Source organism: Ailuropoda melanoleuca, chromosome 14 (genome assembly GCF_002007445.2).
Source record: "Ailuropoda melanoleuca isolate Jingjing chromosome 14, ASM200744v2, whole genome shotgun sequence".
Lineage (NCBI taxonomy): Eukaryota > Metazoa > Chordata > Mammalia > Carnivora > Ursidae > Ailuropoda > Ailuropoda melanoleuca.
Genome location: NC_048231.1, coordinates 20,095,041 through 20,108,546, shown reverse-complemented (window position 1 = coordinate 20,108,546; position 13,506 = coordinate 20,095,041).

Genomic DNA, 13,506 nt, shown 5'->3' with positions numbered 1-13,506 from the left:
GCTCTCTCTTAGCATTAATAAAAGCCTGAGCTTTCACAACTCAAAGGGAACTTGGAGAACATTTACAACCCATTACAGGGGCTCTAAGAGTAAGTTAAGGGAGAGGCAGGATTATAAGAACAGACTGTTCTCCACACAGCAGCCAGAGAATAATCCTAAAATACAAATCCCGCCACATCCTCTCCTGCTTAAAGTCTACCTGTGACCCCATTGCACTTCCACTAGACCTAAAGTCCTTCTGGTAGCCAGGAAAGCTCTTCGTGGTGTGAACCCCATGCACCCCACAGCCTCACCTCATGTCTCTCCCTGCTGTTTCCAGTGCCTTCCAGTCCTATGAGTCCCATTACTTCCTCAAACTCAGTGACCTCTTCACCTCTGAGTCTTCACACATGACTCTCTGACCGGTTCATCCACACGATGGCTGCTGATCACCCTTTGGGTTTTAAATTTCCCGTAGACCTTCCCTGACCCATCTACCTAATGAAAAACTCCCGCCTCTGAAGTTCGCTCCCATCCCTGCCTGCTGTTCATTTGACCACAGGGCAGTCGGCACCATTTGTAATTATATATCTTTTTTAAAAAAGATTTTATTTATTTATTTATTTGAGAAGGAGGGGAGGGATGGGGAGCAGAGGGAGAGGCAGAGAATCTCAAGCAGACTCCACACTGAACATGGAGCCTGACACAGGACTCAACCTCACAACCCTGAGATTATGACCTGAGCCAAAACCAAGAGTCTGACACTTAACTGAGCCACCCAGGTGCCCTGTAATTATATATCTTATCAGTTTTCCCTATCATTGTGTAAACTCCCCAAAGACCAGTGTGTACTTAGTGCCAGGCTCATTGTCCAGCACATATTAAGTGGTCATATTTGTTGTATGAATGAATGAACTTGACCGCTCATTAGTCTTGCAATAACACTTTATGGCCTGTCTTTCCTCCCCCCTAAACTCTGTCTTCTCCTTGTGGTCCCTTCCCTACTATTTTCCACTGATTTAGTGCATTAGTGGGCAGATTTACTAGATAAACTAAATTTTCTGGGGCTCCTGGGTGGCTCAGTGTTAAACTTCTGCCTTTGGCTCAGGGCGTGATCCCGGTGTTCTGGGATCAAGCCCCGCATCAGGTTCTTCCGCTGGGAGCCTGCTTCTTCCTCTCTCACTCCCCCTGCCTGTGTTCCCTCTCTCACTGGCTGTGTCTCTCTCTGTCAAATAAATAAATAAAAATCTAAAAAACAAAAACAAAAAAAATACTAAGTTTTCTGATTTAAAATTGAAAAATGCTTATGCCTAATTTCATTTAAATGCAAACACTTGTCTTCTCAAGAAAGCCGCCTTCGAAGAGGATGACGATGAAGTTCCAGGCTCTGTAACCATCTATTCAAGAGTGATTTCTCACCTCTCTGTTACACACTTGTTCACTCCGCTCACTCCATATAGGGCTGGGTGCTATGCAGTACAAATTGCACACCTAGTTTTCCTCGTGTGCCCCCACACAGGAGAATGCAATCTAGCCCCAGTGGGCATGAAATAGTTTCACAGTAAAGCTCGCGCTTTAAAAATCTCTGAGGGGCGGATGTGATAATGTGACCCAGCAAGCGTCATGGACCCGTGCAAGGCTGGGCAGAGTTGCAGGAACCGGCTGAGAAGCTGTGTCTTTCTACGGCTACTTCCCATGCAAGCGGAGAGACCCTGAGTCCGGAGAAACAGGAGCTGTGGCTGAGCCCCTGGCGGCCGCAGCAGGAACGCCGCTGACGGGCGCGGACAATAGGTCTCCTTAGGTTTCCCTGCGGCAGGATCTGCGATCGCGAGCGGAATCAGGCGCAGATGGTCATGGGCAGTTTGCGGGAGAGCCTGTATTTGGTCTGCGTGGAACAGTTACCCACTTGTACTAAGGACTTTCTACTCATATCGAGGACTTTAAGGCTTGTTGCTACAATTGCTCTAAATTCACAGCGAGAGTGTGGAGCCCTCGGTTAAGCGAGGACCATGCTGAATAGGAACAGAGGAGAACCCAACTCTGCGAGGGTAACGTCCTCCAGGCAACTTGGCTCATTTTCGTAAATACCTTCCTGAGGACAGTCTAGGAGTTAAAGTAAGAACCCGCCGATTGAGGTTTGTAATTTTGGATTATTTCAACCCATGCTATGGGATGACAAAGTCCAGTCATTCTAAGGTGACTTTTTTTGTTGTCTTTATTAAATCTAGGATTTAAGGAGCACCTTCATAATGTCTAAGGATATAAAAATATTCCTTGGGGGTGTGGAGGTGCTATATTCCCTCTCTGGCACTTGAAACAACTATTTACAGGTTGAATAATAATTTAACAGTAAATATAACAGTACAGATGAATTTTTAAAGATTAACTTGAGGTGGAGACCGTCTTAGCCTGAAGTTAAAGCCAGAAGCCATAAAGGAAAACACTTGACAGCTCACACAAGAATTTTCACAGAATACAAGACTGTCCAAATTAAAAACACAGATTGCAAAGTGCGAAAACTATTTGCAACGTGTAGAAGAGTTTAATATTCTTTGTAGTAATAATAAATGTCAGATTAGTAACATACACAGTGATTACTAGGTGCCAGACGTGGTAATAAACTTATATTAACTCACCCCACTATCTCATGAAGTATGTGCTATTCGAGACTCAGATGACAAAACTGAGGCATAGAGAAGTTAAAATAATTATCCAGGGGCGCCTGGGTGGCACAGCGGTTAAGCGTCTGCCTTTGGCTCAGGGCGTGATCCCGGCGTTATGGGATCGAGCCCACGTCAAGCTCCTCTGGCTATGAGCCTGCTTCTTCCTCTCCCTCTCCCCCTGCTTGTGTTCCCTCTCGCTGGCTGTCTCTATCTCTGTCGAATAAATAAATAAAATCTTAAAAAAAAAAAAAATAATTATCCAGAGCCTGCAGCTTCTATGTGGTAGAAATGGGGTATATAGAACTTTCACATGTAAAAAGGAAAAAACAAACACCCCACTAGAGAAATGGGAAGAGAGCTCCTGTAAAAAGACAACACAAATGAGCAAAAGACTATGGTCTTTTTATCCTTATCATAGAAGAGAGTGGGTTTTTTGTTCAGGAAACACCTTGATAGATTTTCTCATCTGAGAAAAAGACTCTCTGGGTTGAGTCTCATTGAAAAGCTTAGGTATGAGATCGAGATCGCCTTTCATTTCCACTAACAGAACTTTAGGGTTTGTAGAGAGATTGTAGGACCTGGAACTCTGTGAAGGGCAGAGACGTGGAAAAGATGTGAAAGAGGCTTGGGCAAGAGAAGGGCAGATGCAAGACAGCTCAGGGTCTCCCCCTGGGGTAGCATGGGCAAGAACCTCGGGAACAGTGAAGTCTGATACCTCGTTTTAGTTTATTGGCTAGTCCAAGATGTAAGCCCCTATGATCTCCAGATTTCCTAAAACATTTACAACTCAAAGCAGACTTACGTTAACACTGTGTTTGGAACTGTAAAGGAGGACTGTCCAGAGTGGGGGACGGCCGTGCTGAGCAGGACAGCAACCACAGAGGAGGAACTACTGAGCATACCCAACCCCACTGTGCGCTGAATTCTCAGGAACTATGATTCAGAGGATGTGGGGAGAGAGATTAGCCAGCAGAGAGAGTTTCAGAAGTGTGGAGGTTAGCAACATCAGGTTGGTGCTACATGGCCAAAGCCCGTGTAGAGCTAATTCTTAGAAAAATACAGCAAGTTGTACAGAAAACGTTGTTCAACATCACTGATTATTAAGGAACTACAAAATTAGAAATGTGGACTTTTTTTGCAAATTAGATGGGAGATTTTTTAAAATATTGATAATAAACTTGGACATACTGTTAGAACAGCCCTTCCTGAAAGGTGGTTCAAAAATGGGCTGAGAGTGAACAGATACTCCACCCCTGTAGCTGGCTGGTCTGGCGGAGAACACCTGCCTCTGTTTCACTTCATGCCATGTAAATACTATCATTTCCTCTATGTGTCATGATTTAACAAAGGATGGGAGTAACCAGATCCGTGTCTAGAGTAGTAACTATACTACATTGGCTTGGCAGAACAAATCAACAGTTTAAAGGCACATACAATTAGACTTGGCAATTCTATTTCTAGAAACCCTGAGAAATTTACTGAAAAATGCACAAAAATATGTGTTTAAGATGTTTATAAGAGCACTGATTGTAAAAACACTAAAGAGGTAAAAACTGTATTAACCCATTTTGTGTTGATAGACACTTATATTCGGACTGTGCAGTGTAATAGTATACATGCTTTAAAAACCATGAAGGCAACCTGTGCGTACTGGCGTGGGGCTACATACACAGTGAAAAAAAGCATGTAGCAAAAAAAAAAAAAAAAAAGTACCATATTTATAGAATGAACTGTTAAAAATTAAAATTTAAGTATTGGAGGTTAATCAAAGGAAACTAAGGAAGATAAAGATTTTCATTTTAAAAAGGAAAATGATCTCCAATTATCACTAATTTCAAAGAAATCAATAAATATCCAAAGATATTTCAACAGAATAAAATGTTACATGGTCATTGTTGTATATTCTAAGCAGACAATGGATTCAGCCTCTCATATTGGCGCCTCGTCTAGCTTCTTCTGTCCGGGTGTGTCATAGGTACTATTCACAAACTCAAGGTAGGAGGTAGTAATGTCATCCTCTAAAGAGATCACATACTGCTACCAGGGCCATGAGTGCAGCATTGCTTTGGAAATAGGAATGCTAGGGAGAAATGTGCCTTACTATTTCCAACTTAATTAGAGAAATCTTCAGAATTAGCTTTCAGAATTGCTAAGCCAGCATCTTCTAAGACTTCTATTCCTCTCCCAGCTTTTTTTCTCCTTTCATAGGATTAAAGAACCAATTTAGTAAGATTGTTGAACAGATTTTTATCAGGCTTAGCTTGTGGATATGCCAACATTTGAGTGTATATATTACACATACACAACTAACAGGTTTGCCGCTTCTCTTCTTCTGCCAAAACCCAAAACACTGACAACAAAGACATAAAATGTGATGAAAACAAAGACATAAGTTATTTGGAGTCTGAAAGGCAGCCAGTCTTTGTGAAAGAGGGAAACGTGCCTCATTACATTCTAAGCCATTGATGAAGCACCTCCCATGCAAATTTGCTGAGCATCTTCTATGGACAAAGCATTTTGAGAGCTTCAGGGAATATACAAGTAAACACACATATGTGGAGAGGGAGGCTTATAGACTATAGGGGAGAACAGATATACAAGTCAAAAAGTCACACACTCCACTTAGTCTTGCAAAAAGGACTAGAGATCTTTGTTTTCTATAAGCATTATCACCTCCCATATGAAACCCATCCTAACAAGTTTCGAAGGCTGCGTGTGGCTGCTGGAGGAGGAAGTAGGGACACATTTTGAATTACGGCAGACTCTGACTTCCTACCATTTGTTTGAGGTTGATTAGTCTTGTTTGGATAAATCTTCAGGCAGTTGAAACTTGGATTTTCTGCCGGGGCTGACCCTCTGCTCCACTTCTTACCTCCTGAGGTAGAGTCTGGGTTCAAAGGGGAGCTGACCTCAAGGCTTTGGGGTTGGTCTGATTTTCATGTTGTCTTCCTCTTCCCTCTAAGACTCAGCCTCCCTCAGTGCTGACCTGGGTGGTGATGCAGTCTGTTCCACTGACTTCAGGAGGACTGCAGTTTCAGCCATTGTCCTTGAATTGGGGCCATCGCTAGCCTACAAGGGCATTTGTCAGGATCAGAGAGAAATTCCTCCCGCAGCTGCACACAGAAGGCGTACCAGAGGGCCTGTGTCTGCAGGCTGAACACAAGCTAGACGGTAGCTGCACATCCCTTCAGCGAGCTCCTTGACATAGGACCAACCTGTATAATCATTCCTGGAGGTCCTGCCATGAGCATTGCCTCTGATAAAGTTCCCCTCTTCTGTTCTCTCTGTAGCTCAGAGCCAGGTGTTTGCTGACCCACTGAATCCTCACCAACCTCTCCACTTTGGAAGGCATGAGGTGCTTCTGGACCCCTTTCATATCAGAGGCTATGGGAGCCAGTACAGTGATCTCCAATCTTGGGCTCATCCATCTGGATACTGTGAGCTCGATCCTGGGACAGAGGCTGCTCCCGATAGACATTAGCAACCAGGAATCCACAGACTGCCCTGTTGCCAGGCTGAAAGTTTAAAGCCTGATCAAGTACCCCCCAATTTTATTATATGCTTGTAGGACCAGCACCTTTGTAATACTTCTATCTGCAGTCTAGTAAAAGTGCTCTTAAATTAAAGCACTTAATTCCCACCAAAGAACAAGTACAATTTTGAAAATAATTCATGCTCACTTAGTTCTAGATGTAGGCATGTATCTTGTACCAGCCTAGTTTGGTGTAGACAAACAGAACAGGGTAGCTTATCGCATCTCCACATCTTCTTGATTTATGTCCTATTATAGAATTTATTATATTATTTGGGAATAATAAAGAGTTGACTGCACATGATTTTTGTTAAGTGATTAAAACATTAGAAGTTATCCAGTGTCTTATTAATGCCTCACCTTGTTTTGGTGACTTTTTATTATTTTTTAATGTAATTTGTACATGGTTTTTAGACAGGCCTGCCAATGTAACCATTTTGAGACTGGTATCTAAGAGTATCTGCAGTATTCGAGTGTGTTGCTACTAGAGGCCTCTTCACAGAGTGAGATTGGGTTTTAAGGAAACCTGCATGCCCCCTAAACGTATATGCAAAATCTGGCATGCTTTCCGGGAAAGAGTCCACAGCATTTGTCATGCTTCTGTAAGTTCCTGTGACGAAAATAGATCAACACAAACAAACATATAAGCAAAAAGCTACCACCTAGAGCACAATTAGAATTAGCCCTAAAGGTGATTTCACCATACATCTGTGTGGGAAATATGGTAAATAACGTCTAATTGAATGTATATAGATATATATATTGCTTACCTTTTCTTGAATTCTTTAAATCTGAAGCTAAGTTAGCTATCTTTGTTCTTCAGAGGTTAGGTCACTAGAGCTTATGGGAAGAAGAACCAGAAAGAATGAATTTCCTTTCACTCCTTTAGACCTGTTGTACAAATTTAATGTCTGTTAGAAACCCCCAGGGCCTACAGTGGGGCAATATATAGGTACAAGAATATATACTGAAGAACACTGTCTCATATCTTATTGCAGTCACATATGCACAACTTTTTTTTTTCCTGTCTTTAAGAGGAAAACACATACTACCATTTAAGGTGGCTTTAATTTGCATAGAGAAATGAGAATTTTAAGATGTTTCCATAAGGAGCTGAAAACAGAGTTCAAGCTCCTTTCTTCATTACAACTAGAGTCAAAATGGCAATATGAACAAATTCCCCCTTTCAAAAGTATCCTGCCCTGGGGGCTGGAAAAAAATTTACAGGAATATTTTTCAAAAATAATATAATTCAGATTATTTTTGATTAAGGAAGCTCCAAACTGTCTGGAACATCCGAACAATGCACCACGATTACTTCAAAATGGCTCTGTATCTATTTAATCAGGAAGATTTTTCTTATTTAAACTAGCTTGTTTTCTTGCTCCTGTTGTCAGCCCCCACTTTGCATCCCAGCAGCTGCCAGGGACGCCATAGAGACACCACTGCTGCCCCTGCGCCATCCTCCTTCCTTGCTCCACTCTTACTACCAACCTTGCCATTTGTACTAACTCTCCCCTAACCCATTGCCATAGACTCTTGATTGGCCTTCTTCCCTCTATACTGTCTTTTTTGCAACAATTTCTCCAGACTGCAGTCTGATTAACATTCATAAATCCCCAAAGGAATCATGTTCTACCTTTCCCCCAAAAATATTGAATGGTTCCTTCATGAGAGAATATCATTCATCCTTGCCTTGGCATTCAGTGCTTCACCACACATTCCCAGCTCTGACTCAGATTTCAACCAGTCCTTTCAACATTGTGTCTTTTGTGTATGTCCGTGATCTTTCTCCATCTAAACCCTATGTAAGTTGAAAACATGTTTTTGATACGTCTTTTTTCCATCGCAGCAAAAAGCAATCTCTTCTGTCTCTTAAACCCAAAAGGAGACCTTCCATAAAGGATTACTGCCTCTTTGTACTAGACATTTTTCAGCCTTGAGTTTGGACTTTCCTAACTCCACAATGAGATAAAAATCTTTATCTGTGTGGATAGAAAGCAGGGTTTTTCTAAATTCCAACAATACCTTAGGTATATCGAGAACCAAATATGAAGCACAACTGACAAAAAACAATAGTTAAGCTGAACTTCATCAAAATTAAAAACTTGTGCTTCAAAGGACACCACAGAGAAAGTAAAAAAAAAAAAAAACAGAATGGAAGAAAATATTTGCAAATCATGTATTTGATATGGGACTTATATCTAGAATATATAAAGAATTTTACAACTCACCAATAAAAAGACAACCCAATTTAAGCAATGATCAAAGTCTCTGAATAGAATTTCTCCAAAGAAGATACACAAATGGCCAATAAGCACATGAAAAGATGCTCAACATCATTAGCCAGCAAGGAATTGCAAATCAAACTGCAATGAGGGGGCACCTGGGTGGCACAGCGGTTAAGCGTCTGCCTTCGGCTCAGGGCGTGATCCCGGCGTTGTGGGATCGAGCCCCACATCAGGCTCCTCTGCTATGAGCCTGCTTCTTCCTCTCCCACTCCCCCTGCTTATGTTCCCTGTCTCACTGGCTGTCTCTATCTCTGTCAAATAAATAAATAAATAAATAAATAAATAAATAAATAAATAAAATCTTTAAAAAAAAAAAAACAAAGCTGCGATGAGATACCACTTTGTACACAGTAGGATAACTATAAGCAGAAAGACATATAAGAATTGTTGACAAGAATGTGGAAAACTGGAAATCTATATACTACTAGTCAACATGAAAACAAAATGGACTGGAAGTTCTTCAAAAGGTTAAACAGACTTGCTACATCACCCAATAATTCCACCAGTAGGTATATACTCGAGAGTATTGAAAACCTATGTCTACAATAAAATCTATACACGAATGGTCTTAGAAGCATGACTCATAATAGCCAAAAGACAGGAAGAACCCATATGCCCATTAACTAAAGAACATAAAACCAAATGTGGTATGTTTCTACAGTGGAATACTACTCAACAATGAAAAGGAATGAATTACTGACACAAGCTACAACATGGAAGAACCTCGAAAATATTACTCCAAGTGAAAGAGAATCCAGTCACGAAATAAGCCACATATTGTATAATCTCATTTACATGAAATATCCAGAGTGGGCAAATCCATAAAAACAGAAAGTAGATTCAGGATTACCAGAGGCTGAGGGAAGGAGGGAAATGGTGAATACCTGCTAATGGCTATGGGGTTTCTTTTTGGGGGTGATGAAAGTGTTCTCAAATTAGATAGTGGTAATAGCTGCACAACCCCATGAATATAATTACTGAATTGTATATTTTACATGACTTTTGTGGTATATAACTTTTGTATCAATCAAACTTTGATTTTAAAAAATGCTATTGGAAACAGAGTATGTTTTTCTGGTTTAAAAATCAGTCCTGGAGGACTTGGAGCATGGCGTTTACTGAAGTAGGATACAGCAAATAAAGGAAATGATGTCAGAGCAACGTTTCTACAATTTGGAAAGAAAATAAACACAGTTTTAAATGATATGCAGAAAGCAGAACAAGAAAGAAAACGAAGGGTAGGGGGAAGATGAGGCCTGGGTCCCTCAGTAACCCCAAAGCACTACATTCAGGCAAAATCACAGAAATTCTGATAGAAAACCCAGAGAACTTGAGAAGAAATCTGAGACCCTTTGGGCTGACATTCTGCTTGGTTGCCCTCTCCTACAAGGCAGTTCCTCTACTCCAAATATCTTGACCTTTCTTTCCTTCAATAACTGACCTTAGAGACAAATCTGCTTAGGGTTTTTTTCCAACTTCCTGGACTTATGTTATGACCATCGCTCTGACTTTAGAAATTCCTCTACCTTCCACACTGTCTCTGGGTCCCTGAGCTCTTGAACAGCTTTGGCCTGCCACCACCCAGACCCTGACAAAGACATAAGGCACAGAGAACAGAGGAAGAATATGAAAAGGAATGTTAAAGTACCCAAAAGGGCTTCTCGCCTGGGATGTCAGCAGTTTATAAGCTACCATGTTTGCATATTAAGCCATTCTGTTCTATCCTTTGATCCTCAGCAGGGAACTGACAGAGAGTCTTTGAAAGGACACTAGACAAAGACCATCAAGAAAGAAGATTTATGGTCCTAGGGGGACAGTCAGCAGATTCCTATGCTGTCTCTCTCTGCTCTCAAAGTACAGAGACAGAATAAACAGCCTCTCAAGTCTTAAGATGAGGAAACAAATGGAGTCACTGCTTCCAAGGTCAGGAGGATTTCAATACATGAGTCCAGTGCAACCAACATCATCAGAAAACCTGAAAACAATGAATGATTGAGGCATCGACTCAGTAGCCAAAATTATCATAATGGTAGAGTCAGCATGTAATGACCTTTCCTGTTATTCCAAAGCCTTTGATATGATTTGTATGTATGTATGTATGTGTGTGTATATATATATATATATATATATGTATATATATATGTATATATATATATATACATATATATATAGAATATATAGAATCCAGTTGACAAAGAGAGAAGTTCTTAACAATTCATAACCCACATGCACCAAAGGCGAGGGTAGCTGTGATGGTGGCAGTGATTCTGGGTGCTCCTAGTTGACTTGGGTAACAAAGGAAACATGTTGAGACCCTGAAGCAATTGATAACATAAATACACAGATAACTACCTTCAGAGCACCTGAGTCGGTTGGGCTGGGTGAACTACTGCATAATCGAAGCACTGAGTGTGGGTGCAGAATCTAGAGGCTAAGCGGGACAATGCCTGTTGGTAATGGGGATCTCCAGCAGGCAGGCTCTTCAGTCTTATTTACTGATACTCTGCGTAGTAGCCTTGTATGTTCCACTACTAAGTTACTTGCAGTTTTTCAGGGGGTCCATCTGTCTCAGGCCACCACATTTGTAGGTGCTGTGCCTCTTACCTAGAATGCCATCCCACCCCAAGCTTCTGGTAAAGGATTACTCATTAAATTAATGAATACCTGTAAAGTGTTTGTAACCATGCCTGGTATATGAAAAGTGTTCAAGGAATCTTTGCTATTTTTCTATTAGTATTACTTATTGTTAGCAATAACATTTAATAATTATTATTACTTATTAATAATTATTAATTATTATTATTACTTTCAGGAATCACCTTAGAAAATCATTCCTTTACCGAATTCCTCCAGAGTGAATTAGGGCTTTCCAAAACACTTTCCATTTTCTTTTGGAGTAGAGGAATCGGCCCATATTAATCTGCCTCTTTATTGTAATTGTGAAGAAAGGGATTTTCAAGTTATCAATCTCCATATATTTAGCATCTAACTCACATACCAGCACACTATAGGCATTAAATATTTTTACAGACTGAGTAAACAAATAAATATGATTATATAAAAGTGATCATCTATAAGGTCTGTTCCTGTCAGCAGATCGTTGAACATTAATTACTATACCCCAGTGGCTGAAAATTGGCATCCGTGTGAGCTGCATTGCCTTTGACATGGGGCAAAATATTTTATGTCTTCAAATTATGTGGCTCAATGAACTGCCCTAAATAAGACAAAGGCCATCATTTTGCCAAATCTTCATTGCATGTCACATTTCTGTGACCATAGTGTTTGAGAGCAGTGATTGAAAACTTCACCCAGAGAGCCTTTTTTTTTTTTTAAGGCAATAAAGAGTTGGAGGATATGGTCCTAAAACCATTTTTTCTGCATCAGTGGCTACAAAGAATATGATAGTTAATGTTATGTGTCAAGTTGGCTAAGCCACAGTACCCAGATGTTTGGTCCCACTTTATTTTAGATGTTTCTGTGAAGGTATTTTTACATGAAATTAACATTTAAATCAGTGGACTTTTAATAGATTACCCTTAAGAATGTAGGTGGGCCTCATCTAATCAGTTGAAGGTCTTAAAAGAAAAAGGACTGACCTCTCCCTAGCAAGAGGAATTTTACCAGAAGATTACAACATCAGCTCTTTCCTAGGGCTCTAGCATACCCTGCAGATCTTAGACTTGTGAGCTTCCATAGTTGTATGAGCAATCTTTAAAAGTCTATCTGTACCTGTCTATCTATCTCCACACACATACCACATTGGTTCTGTTTCTCTGGAGAACCCTGATTAATACAGTGAAGATGAAATCAAAGGCCACATTTGACTAACCAATCTGATATCATAGGCTAATGCTTCAATTCCTGCCTCCTAGCAAATGAGTAGGGGCTTCCCCTGGCCATATTACTGAAATAAATAAAGTTTGTCCTCAATCCCATCCTTCTCTCTCTTTTACGTCTTTTTCTATACCATCATCTTCATTCTCCCCCTCAAGGGGCCATGTATCCTTATGTGTCCATCATGGGACCATGCAGAAATTTAAAATGCCATGGGACTGCCTCTCTTCTATGCAACAGGTAGCAGCTTAGAAGGAAACTAGTAAGCTCATTTCCTAGGCATTGCTGTGTGTTTAAGAACCCATTCTGGAGCTATTCACGTTCTGTTGTTTTCATTAGCATTATGACAAAAACCTTATCTGAAGGCATCACTCTTAGGGGACTTCAGCCTTTGTGTGGAGTAAAAGGGGCATTTGGGGAACAGAACTGGCTTTAGAATGCCTCAAGTTATGCTAACAGTGTGGCCAAACACACAATCAGTTGTGTTGGGCCTGAGCATATGCAGCTGCATCACAAGGAACTTGTTTAAAAAGAAACAGTGTGAACTGACATGAATCATACTAATTGTTGGATCCCCTTGGGTAACTTTACCTTTCCGCTGGAGCTGCTGTTGACTGTGGGAAACTACGGTACTCCCTCCTCTTTTCTGTGTGTGGTCCTTCACTGCTCTCTTCCCAGCCATTGAGCTTTATAAATAGATGCTTTGAATGTTGGTGTGAGAGGTAAGAAATCTCTGTGGCTTGGTTGTCAAGAGTCGTCTGCATGGTACTGACACAAAAACAGACACATGGACCAATGGAACAGAATAGAGAACCCAGAAATGGACCCTCGGCTCTTTGGGCAAACTAATCTTTGATAAAGCAGGAAAAAACTTCCGGTGGAAAAAAGACAGTCTCTTCAATAAATGGTGCTGGGAAAATTGGACAGCTACATGCAAAAGAATGAAACTTGACCACTCTCTCACACCATACACAAAAATAAACTCCAAATGGATGAAAGACCTCAATGTGAGACAGGAATCCATCAAAATTCTAGAGGAGAACATAGGCAACAACTTCTATGACATCGGCCAGAGCAACCTTTTTCACGACACATCTCCAAAGGCAAGAGAAATAAAAGATAAAATGAACTTATGGGACTTTATCAGGATAAAGAGCTTCTGCACAGCCAAGGAAACAGTCAAAAAAACTAAGAGACAGCCCAC